The 19,830-nt window shown below is 46.4% G+C and overlaps 1 protein-coding gene and 1 long non-coding RNA gene across 3 annotated transcripts in view; one reads left to right on the top strand and one right to left on the bottom strand.

Moving 5' to 3' along the window:
- anos1 (anosmin 1) overlaps nucleotides 1-19,830 on the bottom strand; it is a 308,406-nt gene that overhangs the window by 108,053 nt on the left and 180,523 nt on the right. The window lies entirely within an intron of this gene.
- LOC147111998 (uncharacterized) overlaps nucleotides 4,011-19,830 on the top strand; it is a 190,239-nt gene continuing 174,419 nt past the window's right edge. Inside the window, exon 1 of the long non-coding RNA XR_015079795.1 lies at nucleotides 4,011-4,176. This is a non-coding gene — a long non-coding RNA (uncharacterized LOC147111998). The remainder of the gene's footprint in view (nucleotides 4,177-19,830) is intronic.

The following is a 19,830-nucleotide window of genomic DNA, read 5'->3' as shown; positions in this document are numbered from 1 at the left end:
GAACTTGGAAAAAAAAACAAATTTTTTAAAAACTGTACCCTCATGAGTAATCATTCATTGTACATTTAAAAAAATACTTAGCCTTAAATATTGTAATAATTTTCCTGCCCTGTTCCCACCAGGGAATAGATTCTTCCCAAACTATTTTTCAACATACATTGAGCGTTGAAAATGGATGTTCACTTCTTAGGTAGTAAACAAACTAGCCCTATTTCTTTGCTGGCTACAAACGGACTGATGAACTAAGCAGAGGTTGGCCAATATAGAAAAGCCTGTTATTGGAAAGCCCTTGCTACAGAGTTGTTCATCAAAAGGACTACAAAGCAACAATGGCCCTGCCTGTTCTCATAGGCCCAACACACGTCTTCACCCCAAAGACAGGATGTCCAGATTTGCTGGAATTGCTTTTTGTGCTTACCTTGATTTAAGGGAGAAGGGCGAGCAGGAGCATTGATAGACTGCCAGGGAAGCAGGCATTAGCCTACATAGAGACATTGAATACAAAAACAAGGAAGTCACGCTAAACTGTTACAAATCACTAGTTAGGCCTCAGCTGGAGTATTGTGTTCAATTCTGGGCACCACACTTTAGGAAGGATGTCAGGGCCTTGGAGAGGGTACCGAGGAGATTTACAAAGGATCACATAGGATTACATAGGATATACGGCACAGAAACAGGCCCAACCAGTCCATGTCGGCGTTTATGCTCCACTCGAGCCTCCTCCCATCTTTCCTCATCTAACTCTATCAGCATAACCCTCTATTCCCTTCTCCCTCATATGCTTGTCTAGTCTCCCCTTAAATGCATCTGTACTATTTGCTTCAACCACTCCCTGTGGGAGCGAGTTCCACATTCTCACCATTCTTTGGGTTTCTTCTGAGTTCCCTATTGGATTTCTTGGTGACTATCTTATATTGATGGCCTCTAGTTTTGCTCTTCCCCACAAGTGGAAACATTCTCTCTGTATCCGCTCTAACAAAACCTTTCATAATTTTAAAGACCTTTATTAGGTCACCCGTCATCCTTCTCTTTTCAAGAAAAAAGAGACCCAGCCTGTTCATCCTTTCCTGATATATACCCATGCATTTCTGGTATCATCCTTGTAAATCTTTTATGCACCCTCTCCAGTGCCTCTATATCCTTTTTATAATATGGCGACCAGAATTGTACACAGTACTCCAAGTGTGGTCTAACCAAAGTCCAAACAAGTTTAGCATAACTTCTCTTCAATTCTATCCCTCTAGAAATAAACTCTAGTGCTTGGTTTGCTTTTTTTATGGCCTTGTTAACCTGTGTCACTACTTTTAGTGATTTGTGTATTTGTACTCCGATATCCCTTTCCTCTTCTACCCCATTTAGATTCATATTTTCCAAGAAATGTGTGACCTCCCAATTTTTCTTACCAAAATGTAATACATCACATTTATCTGTGTTGAAATTCATTTGCCAATTATATGCCCATTCTGCAAGTTTATTAATGTCTTCTTGTAACTTGTTGCAGTCCTCCTCAGTATTGACTATCCCCCCAATTTGGTGTCATATGCAAATTTAGAAATTGTGTTTTTGATTCCAAAGTCTAAATCGTTAATGTAAATTGTGAACAACAGTGGTCCCAGCACTGATCCTTGTGGAACACCACTTACCACCTGCTGCCACTGTGAATAGCTACCCTTTACCCCTACTCTCTACTTTCTGTCTTGAAGCCAGCCAGCTATCCATTCTGCTACTTGTCCCCTGACTCCGCATTCTCTGGCCTTATTCATTAGTCTATTATGTGGTACTTTATCGAAGGCCTTTTGAAAATCTAGATAAATTACATCTACTGTATTACCCTAGTCTACTCTCTCTGTTACCTCTTCAAAAAGTTCAATGAGGTTGGTCAAGCAAGACTTTCCTTTTTGAAATCCATGTTGACTGTTTATTATTATAATAATTTTGGTTTCTAGATGTTCTTATATTTTCTCCTTTAGTAGGGATTCCATTATCTTTCCTACTGCTGATGTTAAGCTGACTGGTTTACCAGGATGATACCAAGGATGAGTGACTTCAGTTCTGTGGATAGATTGGAGATGTGATTGTTCTCCGTAGAGCAGAGAAGGTTAAGTGGAGCCCTAACAGAGGTATGCAAAATTAAAAGGGATTTTGAAAGAGCAAGTAGGGAGAAACTGTTTTCTCTGGCAAGTGGGTCTGTAACCAGAGGTCATAGATTTAAAATAAGTGGCAAAAGAACTAGAGGGGAAATGAGGAGAAATTACTTCACAAGCGGTTAAGATCTGGAATGCACTACCTGAAAGAGTAGTGGAATCAGTTTCCATAGGAACTTTCAAAAAGCAATTGGACATGTATTTGAAGAGAAGTAATTTGCAGGGTTCTGGGAAGAAAGCTGGAGTGTGGGACTAATAGGATCACTCTTTCAAAGAGCCAGCACAGGCACGGCGGGCCGAATGACCCCCTTCTGTGCTGTCAAATTATATGATTCTATGATTCTAAATGTTACAAGTTTGATGGTCATTGATCAGTTGAAGAAGAACCCTTTTCATTGCATTGTGCCTAGGGGCCCAGATGACTACATAGCTGCCGTCAATCACCTCTGTATTTGCGAAATCCAGTTGATCAGTGAAAATTGGCAGCTTTGAGCTGTTTGTCAATGCAAACCTGCTCATTATTGGTATTTAAGGGGAGCACAGTAACTTGCTGTCATCATACACCTCACATGTATTCCCTTTGTCCCTATGAAATGACCATTAAGGTCTTCCAGTTTCTCATCCATCAGTAACCCGAAGCTAACAACAACAGAGTGAATTAGTTTTTGCTGGTACTTTGTACGTAAGAGGATTGCTTTATGTACACATCTTGATTTAAGGGAGAAGGACGAGCAGGAGCAATGAAGGGCTGCCAGGGATACCAGAGGTGGACTGTCTGCACATGCCAATATGCCACCCTCTTATCTATAGGTCCAGGCACAGCGAACTGGTAACAACAGGGGATCAGAGGCTGTTACAGAGCTGTGTTACCTGCTTCAAGACCTGTAGCCAACCTCTACCTCGACAGGGATTTGCATTAATAAATAGCTAAAAGCAAATTCTGGGCAACAAAGAGCACTGCCTGTTGAAATGCCCTACAGCAATTTTAAGAGAGGTGCTCAATAGGCAAGAAGTGCAAGAAACTAGTAACTGAGTAAATTGTTGTTGTTTAATTGTTGTTGGCATAAGTCATTGCACCAGCAGCTATTTTCAGACTTCTCTTTGCATTTTTCCATCTTTTATTTTCTTTGAAAAATCCCTGTTATAGAATTATAAAATCATAGAATAGTACAGCACAGAAGGAGGCCATTTGGTCCATCAATTCTGTGCCGGCTCTTTCAAAGAGCAATGCAGTTAGTCACACTCCCCCGCTCTTTCCCCATATCCCTGCAATTTTTTCTTCTTCAAATATTTATCCAATTCCTTTTTGAAGGTTACTATTGAATCTGTATCCACCACCCTATCAGGTGGTGTATTCCAAATCCTAACCACTCATTGCGTAAAAAAGCTTTTTGTCTTGTCGCCTGTGGTTCTTTTGCCAATCACCTTAAATCTGTGCCCTCTGGTTATTGACCCTTCAGTCATTAGAAACAGTTTCTCTTTATTTACTCTATCTAAACCTTTCATGATTTTGAACACCTCTACCAAATCTCCTCTTAGCCTTCTCTGCCCTAAGGAGAGCAACTCCAGCTTCTCCGGTCTGTCCTTTCTCATTTCTAGTTCTGTCTCCAGCTTTTTCTCAGTCTCCATTTCACTGTACCTCTCAGTCTCCTCACGAATTCTATCTTTCTTCTATTCACCTCGGCCTATTTCCGTCTCAACTGCTTTTCTTTCTGCCTCTCTATCTCTCCTTCCATCTTTCTCTGTCCCTCTCTAAACTCCCTGCTATCCACAGGATTTTTAATCAACTTTATCAACATTGACATTAACAAAAAGTTCTGGCTCGGAGTTTAATTGTAGTGCTACTGCAATTGGTTTTTGACAGAAACTGAAAGTAGACCCTTTGGCAATGGAGAGCTGACAGAAACCAGATCAGACAGCATCAAGAAGAGTCCCAGTCAGCCATGATGTCCTTCAAAAACTTGACTGTGCAAAAAGTCAGAGAGTACTCTGGTTTCCAAAAGAAGACAGACATAGGGCATATGCCCCAATGGTAGGCTTTGTTGCATATTGTAAAATAATCTGAATATACATTATTTTCGGAATGTACATTATTTTAAATCAAGTGTGGTCTAAACAATTGTGGGGAATTGTTAATAGTTTGTGGCATCTTGAAGTTGATTTCTGATAATGTCATGGCTTTTGGACATGCTCCAGTGACTGAAAAAACTGTTAAATTCATCTTCACAGACTTAAGAATGTAATAACAAGCAAGTGTGCATGGCCTAAGCAGGATTTTTGCTTCAGTTGCCTGGAATATGGCAAATATTCCAGTAATGACCTTGACGTATATAATGCACAAATTAATCACTCATGAAAGATTTTCATAACACTTGAGGTACCAAAGGCAGTTCTCCAGTATCACTTTACTAAGGGCATTGTAGGACAATGTAGAATGCAATTGCAGTTGTTCCTTCTGACTTGTGGAGCCTTTGTATCTCTATTCACACAGCAATCACTTTATCCCAGTAAAGCTGCAATTGATTTTACTCTTAATTAAATCTCACAGGATACAGAGATAGAGCTGGAAATAGATTTGTAAATTTACTCACTACTTGGCTAAGACAATCTTTGTCATTTATTTTTCAGTCACAAGAAAATTGAACAGGGAAAATTGTAGCTATTATTGTAGGTCTCTAAAATGGAGATAAATGATATGAGGCCACAATAGTTTAGATACAGCAAGAAAGTAGAGAGGCACAGTTATACTGTCAATTTGCTGCCAGATTTATTCATCAAGTTGTTGGTGTAAGTAAAGGCTACAAACTTACGAGGCTTCAAAATGTAGATTGAGACTGAAATAAGTGGCTGATTTGCTGATTAAGTGAGCTGGTCAAGTTAGAGGGACAAAATTTGCATATATGATATTGATTTTGAAACAAAGGAGCCTTGTTAAGCTACGAAATGGATGACATCCGTACTGTTTGATCATACAATAGAAAGTCGCAGGTTGGTCACCCCTCGAACATAACCGCCTTCCTATCATACGCAGTTACACAAGAAAGTGAAACGTTCATAAGAATTAGAGATCACACCAAATTCAAAACCAGCCAGTGCAACTCATTTATAGGCAGGCCTGTTGTGAAAGCAAGCTGTTTCAAAAAGCTGCATTCCATTAAATTGAAAATTAATTTCACCAGTAAGTTTATAAAAATATGCCATTTATAATAACCACGAAAAGTTAGATTTTACTTTAACTGTGTGGCAATTTCAATAAAGGAGTGTCATTACTTATACTTTCACACTGAATGAACAGGGCTACTGAACTCTTTATACTGGACCCAGAGGGACAGTGGAATATTAACCCTGTACCCAGCAAGACAGTGGAATGTTTACCCTACACCAAGAGAGACAGTGGAATGTTTACCCTTAACCAGAGAGACAGTGGAATGTTTACCCTATACACAGAGAGACAGTGGAATGTTTACCCTATACCCAGAGAGAGAGTGGAATGTTTACCCTATACACAGAGAGACAGTGGAATGTTCACCCTTAACCAGAGGGACAGTGGAATGTTTACCCTTAACCAGAGGGACAGTGGAATGTTCACCCTGTACACAGAGGGACAGTGGAATGTTTACCCTTAACCAGAGGGACAGTGGAATGTTTACCCTTAACCAGAGGGACAGTGGAATGTTTACCCTGTACACAGAGGGACACTGGAATGTTTACCCTTAACCAGAGGGACAGTGGAATGTTTACCCTTAACCAGAGGGACAGTGGAATGTTTACCCTGTAACCAGAGAGACAGTGAAATGTTTATCCTGTACACAGAGGGACAGTGGAATGTTTACCCTGTACCCAGAGGGACAGTGGAATGTTTACCCTGTACCCAGAGGGACAGTGGAATGTTTACTCTTAACCAGAGGGACAGTGGAATGTTTACCCTGTACAAAGAGGGACAGTGCAATGCTTACCCTGCACCCAGAGGGACACTGGAATGTTTACCCTGTACCCAGCGAGACAGTGGAATGTTTACGCGGTACACAGAGTGACAGTGGAATGTTTACCCTGTACCCAGAGAGACAGTGGAATGTTTACCCTGTACGCAGAGGGACAGTGGAATGCTTTCCCTGTCCACAGAGGGACAGTGGAATGTTTACCCTGTACGCAGAGGGACAGTGGAATGTTTACCCTGTACCCAGAGGGACAGTGGAATGTTTACCCTGTACGCAGAGAGGGACAGTGGAATGTTTACCCTGTGCACAGCGAGACAGTGCAATGTTTACGCTGTACACAGAGAGACAGTGGAATGTTTACCCTGTACACAGAGAGACAGTGGAATCTTTACCCTGTACACAGAGAAACCGTGGAATGTTTACCCTGTACCCAGAGGGACAGTGGAATGTTTACCCTGTACCTAGAGGGACAGTGGAATGTTTACCCTGTACCCAGAGGGTCAGTGGAATGTTTACCCTGTACCCAGAGGGACAGTGGAATGTTTACCCTGTACGCAGAGAGGGACAGTGGAATGTTTACCCTGTACGCAGAGAGACATTGGAATGTTTACCCTGTACACAGAGAGACAGTGGAATGTTTACCCTGTACACAGAGAGACAGTGGAATGTTTACCCTGTACCCAGAGGGACAGTGGAGTGTTTACCCTGTACCCAGAGGGACAGTGGAATGTTTACCCTGTACCCAGAGGGACAGTGGAATGTTTACCCTGTACCCAGAGGGACAGTGGAATGTTTACCCTGTACCCAGAGAGACAGTGGAATGTTTACCCTGTACCCAGAGGGACAGTGGAATGTTTACCCTGTACATAGAAAGACAGTGGAATGTTTACCCTGTACCCAGAGGGACAGTGGAATGTTTACCCTGTACCCAGAGAGACAGTGGAATGTTTACCCTGTACCCAGAGGGACAGTGGAATGTTTACCCTGTACCCAGAGGGACAGTGGAATGTTTACCCTGTACACAGAGAGACAGTGGAATGTTTACCCTGTACCCGGAGAGACAGTGGAATGTTTGCCCTGCACACAGAAGGACAGTGGAATGTTTACCCTGTACCCAGAGGGACAGTGGAATGTTTACCCTGTACCCAGAGAGACAGTGGAATGTTTACCCTGTACCCAGAGGGACAGTGGAATGTTTACCCTGTACCCAGAGGGACAGTGGAATGTTTACCCTGTACCCAGAGGGACACTGGAATGTTTACCCTGTACCCAGAGAGACAGTGGAATGTTTACCCTGTACGCAGAGGGACAGTGGAATGCTTTCCCTGTCCACAGAGGGACAGTGGAATGTTTACCCTGTACGCAGAGGGACAGTGGAATGTTTACCCTGTACCCAGAGGGACAGTGGAATGTTTACCCTGTACGCAGAGAGGGACAGTGGAATGTTTACCCTGTACACAGCGAGACAGTGCAATGTTTACGCTGTACACAGAGAGACAGTGGAATGTTTACCCTGTACACAGAGAGACAGTGGAATCTTTACCCTGTACACAGAGAAACCGTGGAATGTTTATCCTGTACCCAGAGGGACAGTGGAATGTTTACCCTGTACCTAGAGGGACAGTGGAATGTTTACCCTGTACCCAGAGGGTCAGTGGAGTGTTTACCCTGTACCCAGAGGGACAGTGGAATGTTTACCCTGTACGCAGAGAGGGACAGTGGAATGTTTACCCTGTACGCAGAGAGACATTGGAATGTTTACCCTGTACACAGAGAGACAGTGGAATGTTTACCCTGTACACAGAGAGACAGTGGAATGTTTACCCTGTACCCAGAGGGACAGTGGAGTGTTTACCCTGTACCCAGAGGGACAGTGGAATGTTTACCCTGTACCCAGAGGGACAGTGGAATGTTTACCCTGTACCCAGAGGGACAGTGGAATGTTTACCCTGTACCCAGAGAGACAGTGGAATGTTTACCCTGTACCCAGAGGGACAGTGGAATGTTTACCCTGTACATAGAAAGACAGTGGAATGTTTACCCTGTACCCAGAGGGACAGTGGAATGTTTACCCTGTACCCAGAGAGACAGTGGAATGTTTACCCTGTACCCAGAGGGACAGTGGAATGTTTACCCTGTACCCAGAGGGACAGTGGAATGTTTACCCTGTACACAGAGAGACAGTGGAATGTTTACCCTGTACCCGGAGAGACAGTGGAATGTTTGCCCTGCACACAGAAGGACAGTGGAATGTTTACCCTGTACCCAGAGGGACAGTGGAATGTTTACCCTGTACCCAGAGAGACAGTGGAATGTTTACCCTGTACCCAGAGGGACAGTGGAATGTTTACCCTGTACCCAGAGGGACAGTGGAATGTTTACCCTGTACCCAGAGGGACAGTGGAATGTTTACCCTGTACCCAGAGAGACACTGGAATGTTTACCCTGTACCCAGAGGGACACTGGAATGTTTACCCTGTACCCAGAGAGACAGTGGAATGTTTACCCTGTACCCAGAGGGACAGTGGAATGTTTACCCTGTACCCAGACAGACAGTGGAATGTTTACCCTGTACGCAGAGAGACAGTGGAATGTTTACCCTGTACACAGAGAGACAGTGGAATGTTTACCCTGTACCCAGAGGGACAGTGGAATGTTTACCCTGTACACAGAGAGACAGTGGAATGTTTACCCTGTACCCAGAGGGACAGTGGAATGTTTACCCTGTACACAGAGATACAGTGGAATGTTTACCCTGCACCCAGAGACAGTGGAATGTTTACCCTGCACACAGAGAGACAGTGGAATGTTTACCCTGTACACAGAGAGACAGTGGAATGTTTACCCTGTACCCAGAGAGACAGTGGAATGTTTACCCTGTACCCAGAGGGACAGTGGAATGTTTACCCTGTACACAGAGAGACAGTGGAATGTTTACCCTGTACCCAGAGAGACAGTGGAATGTTTAGCTTGTACACAGAAGGACAGTGGAATGTTTACACTGTACCCAGAGGGACAGTGGAATGTTTACCCTGTACACAGAGAGACAGTGGAATGTTAACCCTGTACGCAGAGCGACAGTGGAATGTTTACCCTGTACACAGAGGGACAGTGGAATGTTTACCCTGTACCCAGAGGGACAGTGGAATGTTTACCCTGTACCCAGAGAGACAGTGGAATGTTTACCCTGTACACAGAGGGACAGTGGAATGCTTACCCTGCACCCAGAGGGACACTGGAATGTTTACCCTGTACCCAGCGAGACAGTGGAATGCTTAGGCTGTACACAGAGAGACAGTGGAATGTTTACCCTGTACCCAGAGAGACAGTGGAATGTTTACCCTGTACGCAGAGGGACAGTGGAATGTTTACCATGTCCACAGAGGGACAGTGGAATGTTTACCCTGTACGCAGAGGGACAGTGGAATGTTTACCCTGTACCCAGAGAGACAGTGGAATGTTTACACTGTACACACAGGGACAGTGGAATGTTTACCCTGTACCCAGAGGGACACTGGAATGTTTACCCTGTACCCAGAGAGGCAGTGGAATGTTTACCCTGTACCCAGAGGGACAGTGGAATGTTTACCCTGTACCCAGAGAGACAGTGGAATGTTTACCCTGTACGCAGAGAGACAGTGGAATGTTTACCCTGTACACAGAGAGACAGTGGAATGTTTACCCTGCACCCAGAGAGACAGTGGAATGTTTACCCTGTAACCAGAGGGACACTGGAATGTTTACCCTGTAGACAGAGAGACAGTGGAATGTTTACCCTGTAGGCAGAGGGACAGTGGAATGTTTACCCTGTACACAGAGGGACAGTGGAATGTTTACCCTGTACCCAGAGGGACAGTGGAATGTTTACCCTGTACACAGAGAGACAGTGGAATGTTTACCCTGTACCCAGAGGGACAGTGGAATGTTTACTCGGTACACAGAGAGACAGTGGAATGATTGCCCTGTACACAGAGGGACAGTGGAATGTTTACCCTGTACACAGAGCGACAGTGGAATGTTTACCCTGTACCCAGAGAGACAGTGGAATGTTTGCCCTGTACACAGAGACAGTGGAATGTTTACCCTGTACCCAGAGAGACAGTGGAATGTTTGCCCTGTACACAGAGAGACAGTGGAATGTTTACCCTGTACCCAGAGAGACAGTGGAATGTTTACCCTGTACGCAGAGGGACAGTGGAATGCTTACCCTGTCCACAGAGGGACAGTGGAATGTTTAACCTGTACGCAGAGGGACAGTGGAATGTTTACCCTGTACCCAGAGAGACAGTGGAATGTTTACCCTGTACACACAGGGACAGTGGAATGTTTGCCCTGTACCCAGAGGGACACTGGAATGTTTACCCTGTACCCAGAGAGGCAGTGGAATGTTTACCCTGTACCCAGAGGGACAGTGGAATGTTTACCCTGTACCCAGAGAGACAGTGGAATGTTTACCCTGTACGCAGAGAGAGAGTGGAATGTTTACCCTGTACACAGAGAGGCAGTGGAATGTTTACCCTGCACCCAGAGAGACAGTGCAATGTTTACCCTGTAACCAGAGGGACACTGGAATGTTTACCCTGTAGACAGAGAGACAGTGGAATGTTTACCCTGTAGCCAGAGGGACAGTGGAATGTTTACCCTGTACACAGAGGGACAGTGGAATGTTTACCCTGTACCCAGAGGGACAGTGGAATGTTTACCCTGTACACAGAGAGACAGTGGAATGTTTACCCTGTACCCAGAGGGACGGTGGAATGTTTACTCTGTACACAGAGAGACAGTGGAATGATTGCCCTGCACACAGAGGGACAGTGGAATGTTTACCCTGTACACAGAGAGACAGTGGAATGTTTACCCTGTACCCAGAGAGACAGTGGAATGTTTGCCCTGTACACAGAGAGACAGTGGAATGTTTACCCTGTACACAGAGAGACAGTGGAATGTTTACCCTGTACCCAGAGAGACAGTGGAATGTTTTCCTTGTACACAGAAGGACAGTGGAATGTTTACACTGTACCCAGAGGGACAGTGGAATGTTTACCCTGTACACAGAGAGACAGTGGAATGTTTACCCTGTACGCAGAGAGACAGTGGAATGTTGACCCTGTACACAGAGGGACAGTGGAATGTTTACCCTGTACCCAGAGGGACAGTGGAATGTTTACCCTGCACCCAGAGGGACACTGGAATGTTTACCCTGTACCCAGCGAGACAGTGGAATGTTTACGCTGTACACAGAGAGACAGTGGAATGTTTACCCTGTACCCAGAGAGACAGTGGAATGTTTTCCCTGTACGCAGAGGGACAGTGGAATGCTTACCTGTCCACAGAGGGACAGTGGAATGTTTACCCTGTACGCAGAGGGACAGTGGAATGTTTACCCTGTACCCAGAGGGACAGTGGAATGTTTACCCTGTACGCAGAGAGGGACAGTGGAATGTTTACCCTGTACACAGCGAGACAGTGGAATGTTTACGCTGTACACAGAGAGACAGTGGAATGTTTACCCTGTACACAGAGAGACAGTGGAATGTTTACCCTGTACACAGAGAAACCGTGGAATGTTTACCCTGTACCCAGAGGGACAGTGGAATGTTTACCCTGTACCTAGAGGGACAGTGGAATGTTTACCCTGTACCCAGAGGGTCAGTGGAATGTTTACCCTGTACCCAGAGGGACAGTGGAATGTTTACCCTGTACGCAGAGAGGGACAGTGGAATGTTTACCCTGTACACAGAGAGACATTGGAATGTTTACCCTGTACACAGAGAGACAGTGGAATGTTTACCCTGTACACAGAGAGACAGTGGAATGTTTACCCTGTACCCAGAGGGACAGTGGAGTGTATACCCTGTACCCAGAGGGACAGTGGAATGTTTACCCTGTACCCAGAGGGACAGTGGAATGTTTACCCTGTACCCAGAGGGACAGTGGAATGTTTACCCTGTACCCAGAGAGACAGTGGAATGTTTACCCTGTACCCAGAGGGACAGTGGAATGTTTACCCTGTACACAGAAAGACAGTGGAATGTTTACCCTGTACCCAGAGGGACAGTGGAATGTTTACCCTGTACCCAGAGAGACAGTGGAATGTTTACCCTGTACCCAGAGGGACAGTGGAATGTTTACCCTGTACCCAGAGGGACAGTGGAATGTTTACCCTGTACACAGAGAGACAGTGGAATGTTTACCCTGTACCCAGAGAGACAGTGGAATGTTTACCCTGTGCCCAGAGGGACAGTGGAATGTTTACCCTGTACCCAGACAGACAGTGGAATGTTTACCCTGTACGCAGAGAGACAGTGGAATGTTTACCCTGTACACAGAGAGACCGAGGAATGTTTACCCTGTACCCAGAGGGGCACTGGAATGTTTACCCTGCAGACAGAGAGACAGTGGAATGTTTACCCTGTACCCAGAGGGACAGTGGAATGTTTACCCTGTACACAGAGGGACAGTGGAATGTTTACCCTGTGCCCAGAGGGACAGTGGAATGTTTACCCTGTACACAGAGAGACAGTGGAATGTTTACCCTGTACCCAGGGGGACAGTGGAATGTTTACTCTGTACACAGAGAGACAGTGGAATGATTGCCCTGTACACAGAGGGACAGTGGAATGTTTACCCTGTAAACAGAGAGACAGTGCAATGTTTACCCTGTACCCAGACAGTGGAATGTCTCCCTGTACACAGAGAGACAGTGGAATGTTGACCCTGTACACAGAGGGACAGTGGAATGTTTACCCTGTACCCAGAGGGACAGTGGAATGTTTACCCTGCAACCAGAGGGACACTGGAATGTTTACCCTGTACCCAGAGAGACAGTGGAATGTTTACGCTGTACACAGAGAGACAGTGGAATGTTTACCCTGTACCCAGAGAGACAGTGGAATGTTTTCCCTGTACGCAGAGGGACAGTGGAATGCTTACCCTGTCCACAGAGGGACAGTGGAATGTTTACCCTGTACGCAGAGGGACAGTGGAATGTTTAGCCTGTACCCAGAGGGACAGTGGAATGTTTACCCTGTACGCAGAGAGGGACAGTGGAATGTTTACCCTGTACACAGCGAGACAGTGGAATGTTTACGCTGTACACAGAGAGACAGTGGAATGTTTACCCTGTACACAGAGGGACAGTGGAATGTTTACCCTGTACACAGAGAAACCGTGGAATGTTTACCCTGTACCTAGAGGGACAGTGGAATGTTTACCCTGTACCCAGAGGGTCAGTGGAATGTTTACCCTGTACCCAGAGGGACAGTGGAATGTTTACCCTGTACGCAGAGAGGGACAGTGGAATGTTTACCCTGTACACAGAGAGACATTGGAATGTTTACCCTGTACACAGAGAGACAGTGGAATGTTTACCCTGTACACAGAGAGACAGTGGAATGTTTACCCTGTACCCAGAGGGACAGTGGAGTGTATACCCTGTACCCAGAGGGACAGTGGAATGTTTACCCTGTACCCAGAGGGACAGTGGAATGTTTACCCTGTACCCAGAGGGACAGTGGAATGTTTACCCTGTACCCAGAGAGACAGTGGAATGTTTACCCTGTACCCAGAGGGACAGTGGAATGTTTACCCTGTACACAGAAAGACAGTGGAATGTTTACCCTGTACCCAGAGGGACAGTGGAATGTTTACCCTGTACCCAGAGAGACAGTGGAATGTTTACCCTGTACCCAGAGGGACAGTGGAATGTTTACCCTGTACCCAGAGGGACAGTGGAATGTTTACCCTGTACACAGAGAGACAGTGGAATGTTTACCCTGTACCCAGAGAGACAGTGGAATGTTTACCCTGTGCCCAGAGGGACAGTGGAATGTTTACCCTGTACCCAGACAGACAGTGGAATGTTTACCCTGTACGCAGAGAGACAGTGGAATGTTTACCCTGTACACAGAGAGACCGAGGAATGTTTACCCTGTACCCAGAGGGGCACTGGAATGTTTACCCTGCAGGCAGAGAGACAGTGGAATGTTTACCCTGTACCCAGAGGGACAGTGGAATGTTTACCCTGTACACAGAGGGACAGTGGAATGTTTACCCTGTGCCCAGAGGGACAGTGGAATGTTTACCCTGTACACAGAGAGACAGTGGAATGTTTACCCTGTACCCAGGGGGACAGTGGAATGTTTACTCTGTACACAGAGAGACAGTGGAATGATTGCCCTGTACACAGAGGGACAGTGGAATGTTTACCCTGTAAACAGAGAGACAGTGCAATGTTTACCCTGTACCCAGACAGTGGAATGTCTCCCTGTACACAGAGAGACAGTGGAATGTTTACCCTGTACACAGAGAGACAGTGGAATGTTTACCCTGTACCCAGAGAGACAGTGGAATGTTTACCCTGTACCCAGAGGGACAGTGGAATATTTACCCTGTACACAGAGAGACAGTGGAATGTTTACCCTGTACCCAGAGAGACAGTGGAATGTTTACCTTGTACACAGAAGGAGAGTGGAATGTTTACACTGTACCCAGAGGGACAGTGGAATGTTTACCCTGTACACAGAGAGACAGTGGAATGTTTACCCTGTAACCAGAGGGACAGTGGAATGTTTACCCTGCACACAGAGGGACAGTGGAATGTTTACCCTGTAACCAGAGGGACAGTGGAATGTTTACCCTGTACCCAGAGAGACAGTGGAATGTTTACCCTGTACACAGAGGAACAGTGGAATGTTTACCCTGCACCCAGAGGGACACTGGAATGTTTACCCTGTACCCAGCGAGACAGTGGAATGTTTACGCTGTACACAGAGAGACAGTGGAATGTTTACCCTGTACCCAGAGAGACAGTGGAATGTTTACCCTGTACGCAGAGGGACAGTGGAATGCTTACCCTGTCCACAGAGGGACAGTGGAATGTTTACCCTGTACGCAGAGGGACAGTGGAATGTTTACCCTGTACCCAGAGGGACAGTGGAATGTTTACCCTGTACGCAGAGAGGGACAGTGGAATGTTTACCCTGTACACAGCGAGACAGTGGAATGTTTACGCTGTACACAGAGAGACAGTGGAATGTTTACCCTGTACACAGAGAGACAGTGGAATGTTTACCCTGTACACAGAGAAACCGTGGAATGTTTACCCTGTACCCAGAGGGACAGTGGAATGTTTACCCTGTACCTAGAGGGACAGTGGAATGTTTACCCTGTACCCAGAGGGTCAGCGGAATGTTTACCCTGTACCCAGAGGGACAGTGGAATGTTTACCCTGTACGCAGAGACGGACAGTGGAATGTTTACCCTGTACGCAGAGAGATATTGGAATGTTTACCCTGTACGCAGAGAGACAGTGGAATATTTACCCTGTACACAGAGAGACAGTGGAATGTTTACCCTGTACCCAGAGGGACAGTGGAGTGTTTACCCTGTACCCAGAGGGACAGTGGAATGTTTACCCTGTACACAGAAGGACAGTGGAATGTTTACCCTGTACCCAGAGGGACAGTGGAATGTTTACCCCGTACCCAGAGGGACAGTGGAATGTTAACCCTGTACACAGAGAGACAGTGGAAAGTTTACCCTGTACGCAGAGAGACAGCGGAATGTTTACCCTGTACACAGAGGGACAGTGGAATGTTTACCCTGTACCCAGAGGGACAGTGGAATGTTTACCCTGTACCCAGAGAGACAGTGGAATGTTTACCCTGTACACAGAGGGACAGTGGAATGTTTACCCTGTACCCAGAGGAACATTGGAATGTTTACCCTGTACACAGAGAGACAGTGGAATGTTTACCTTGTGCCCAGAGAGACAGTGGAATGTTTACCTTGTGCCCAGAGACACAGTGGAATGTTTACCCTGCACCCAGAGGAACAGTGGAATGTTTATCCTGTACACAGAGGGACAGTTGAATGTTTACCCTGCACCCAGAGGGACACTGGAATGTTTACCCTGTCCCCAGAGGGACAGTGGAATGCTTACCCTGTACCCAGAGGGACAGTGGAATGTTTACCCTGTACCCAGAGAGACAGTGGAATGTTTACCCTGTCCGCAGAGAGACAGTGGAATGTTTACCCTGCACCCAGAGAGACAGTGGAATGTTTACCCTGTACCCAGAGGGACAGTGGAATGTTTACCCTGTACCCAGAGAGACAGTGGAATGTTTACCTTGTACACAGGACAGTGGAATGTTTACACTGTAACAAGAGGGACAGTGGAATGTTTAGCCTGTACACAGAGAGACAGTGGAATGTTTACCCTCTACACAGAGGGACAGTGGAATGTTTACCCTGTACCCAGAGGGACAGTGGAATGTTTGCCATGTACCCAGAGAGACAGTGGAATGTTTACCCTGTACACAGAGGGACAGTGGAATGTTTCCCCTGTACCCAGAGGAACAGTGGAATGTTTACCCTGTACACAGAGAGACAGTGGAATGTTTACCTTGTACCCAGAGAGACAGTGGAATGTTTACCCTGTACACAGAGGGACAGTGGAATGTTTACCCTGCACCCAGAGGAAAACTGGAATGTTTACCCTGTACCCAGAGGGACAGTGGAATGTTTACCCTGTTCCCAGAGAGACAGTGGAATGTTTACCCTGTACGGAGAGGGACAGTGGAATGTTTACCCTGTCCGCAGAGGGACAGTGGAATGTTTACCCTGTATGCAGAGGGACAGTGGAATGTTTACCCTGTACCCAGAGGGACAGTGGAATGTTTACCATGTACGCAGAGAGGTACAGTGGAATGTTTACCCTGTACACAGCGAAACAGTGGAATGTTTACGCTGTACACAGAGAGACAGTGGAATGTTTACCCTGTACACAGAGAGACAGTGGAATGTTTACCCTGTACACAGAGAAACCGTGGAATGTTTACCCTGTACCCAGAGGGACAGTGGAATGTTTACCCTGTACCTAGAGGGACAGTGGAATGTTTACCCTGTACCCAGAGGGTCAGTGGAATGTTTACCCTGTACCCAGAGGGACAGTGGAATGTTTACCCTGTACCTAGAGGGACAGTGGAATGTTTACCCTGTACCCAGAGGGTCAGTGGAATGTTTACCCTGTACCCAGAGGGACAGTGGAATGTTTTCCCTGTACGCAGAGAGACAGTGGAATGTTTACCCTGTACACAGAGAGACAGTGGAATGTTTACCCTGTACCCAGAGGGACACTGGAATGTTTACCCAGTACCCAGAGAGACAGTGGAATGTTTACCCTGTACACAGAGACACAGTGGAATATTTACCCTGTACACAGAGAGACAGTGGAGTGTTTACCCTGTACACAGAGAGACAGTGGAATGTTTACACTTTACACAGAGAGACAGTGGAATGTTTACCCTGCACACAGAGAGACAGTGGAATGTTTACCGTGTACACAGAGAGACAGTGGAATGCTTACCCTGTACACAGAAGGACAGTGGAATGTTTACCCTGTACCCAGAGGGACAGTGGAATGTTTACCCTGTACCCAGAGGGACAGTGGAATGTTTACCCTGTACACAGAGGGACAGTGGAATGTTTACCCTGTACCCAGAGGGACAGTGGAATGTTTACCCTGTACCCAGAGAGACAGTGGAATGTTTACCCTGAACACAGAGGGACAGTGGAATGTTTACCCTGTACCCAGAGGAACAGTGGAATGTTTACCCTGCACACAGAGAGACAGTGGAATGTTTACCTTGTGCCCAGAGAGACAGTGGAATGCTTACTCTGTGCACAGAGGGACAGTGGAATGTTTACCCTGCACCCAGAGGGACACTGGAATGTTTACCCTGTACCCAGAGGGACAGTGGAATGTTTACCCTGTACCCAGAGAGACAGTGGAATGTTTACCCTGTACCCAGAGGGACAGTGGAATGCTTACCCTGTACCCAGAGGGAAAGTGGAATGTTTACCCTGTACGCAGAGAGGGACAGTGGAATGTTTACCCTGTACCCAGAGGGACAGTGGAATGTTTACCCTGTACCCAGAGAGATAGTGGAATGTTTACCCTGTACACAGAGGGACAGTGGAATGTTTACCCTGTAAATAGAGAGACAGTGGAATGTTTACCCTGTACACAGAGAGACAGTGGAATGTTTACCCTGTACCCAGAGGGACAGTGGAGTGTTTACCCTGTACCCAGAGGGACAGTGGAATTTTTACCCTGTACCCAGAGGGACAGTGGAATGTTTACCCTGTACCCAGAGAGACAGTGGAATGTTTACCCTGTACCCAGAGGGACAGTGGAATGTTTATCCTGTACACAGAAAGACAGTGGAATGTTTACCCTGTACCCAGAGGGACAGTGGAATGTTTACCCTGCACCCAGAGAGACAGTGGAATGTTTACCCTGTACCCAGAGGGACAGTGGAATGTTTACCCTGTACCCAGAGGGACAGTGGAATGTTTAGCCTGTACACAGAGAGACAGTGGAATGTTTACCCTGTACCCAGAGAGACAGTGGAATGTTTACCCTGTACCCAGAGGGACAGTGGAATGTTTACCCTGTACCCAGAGAGACAGTGGAATGTTTACCCTGTACCCAGAGGGACAGTGGAATGTTTACCCTGTACCCAGAGAGACAGTGGAATGTTTACCCTGTACCCAGAGGGACAGTGGAATGCTTACCCTGTACCCAGAGGGACAGTGGAATGTTTACCCTGTACGCAGAGAGGGACAGTGGAATGTTTACCCTGTACCCAGAGGGACAGTGGAATGTTTACCCTGTACCCAGAGAGCCAGTGGAATGTTTATCCTGTACACAGAGGGACAGTGGAATGTTTACCCTGTAAACAGAGAGACAGTGGAATGTTTACCCTGTACACAGAGAGACAGTGGAATGTTTACCCTGTACCCAGAGGGACAGTGGAGTGTTTACCCTGTACCCAGAGGGACAGTGGAATGTTTACCGTGTACCCAGAGAGACAGTGGAATGTTTACCCTGTACGCAGAGAGACAGTGGAATGTTTACCCTGTACACAGAGAGACAGTGGAATGTTTACCCTGCACCCAGAGAGACAGTGGAATGTTTACCCTGTACCCAGAGGGACACTGGAATGTTTACCCTGTACACCAAGGGACAGTGGAATGTTTACCCTGTACCCAGAGGGACAGTGGAATGTTTACCCTGTACCCAGAGGGACAGTGGAATGTTTACCCTGTACCCAGAGGGACAGTGGAATGTTTACCCTGTACACAGAGAGACAGTGGAATGTTTACCCTGTACACAGAGGGACAGTGGAATGTTTACCCTGTCCAGAGAGGGACAGTGGAATGTTTACCCTGTACCCAGAGCGACACTGGAATGTTTACCCAGTACCCAGAGTGACAGTGGAATGTTTACGCTGTACACAGAGAGACAGTGGAATATTTACCCTGTACACAGAGAGACAGTGGAGTGTTTACCCTGTACACAGAGAGACAGTGGAATGTTTACCCTGTACCCAGAGAGACAGTGGAATGTTTACCCTGTACACAGAGAGACAGTGGAATGTTTACCCTGTACACAGAGAGACAGTGGAATGTTTACCCTGTACCCAGAGAGACAGTGGAATGTTTACCCTGTACACAGAAGGACAGTGGAATGTTTACCCTGTACCCAGAGGGACAGTGGAATGTTTACCCTGTACCCAGAGAGACAGTGGAATGTTTACCCTGTACCCAGAGGGACAGTGGAATGTTTACCCTGTACCCAGAGGGACAGTGGAATGTTAACCCTGTAGCCAGAGAGACAGTGGAATGTTTACCCTGTACCCAGAGGGACAGTGGAATGTTTACCGTGTACCCAGAGATACAGT

Source organism: Somniosus microcephalus, chromosome 10 (assembly GCF_052327205.1).
Source record: "Somniosus microcephalus isolate GS21.2 chromosome 10, FLI_Smic_1.0, whole genome shotgun sequence".
NCBI classification, from domain to species: domain Eukaryota; kingdom Metazoa; phylum Chordata; class Chondrichthyes; order Squaliformes; family Somniosidae; genus Somniosus; species Somniosus microcephalus.
The sequence above is the reverse complement of the archived record's forward strand: the minus strand, read 5'-3'. Positions and strand labels throughout refer to the sequence as shown.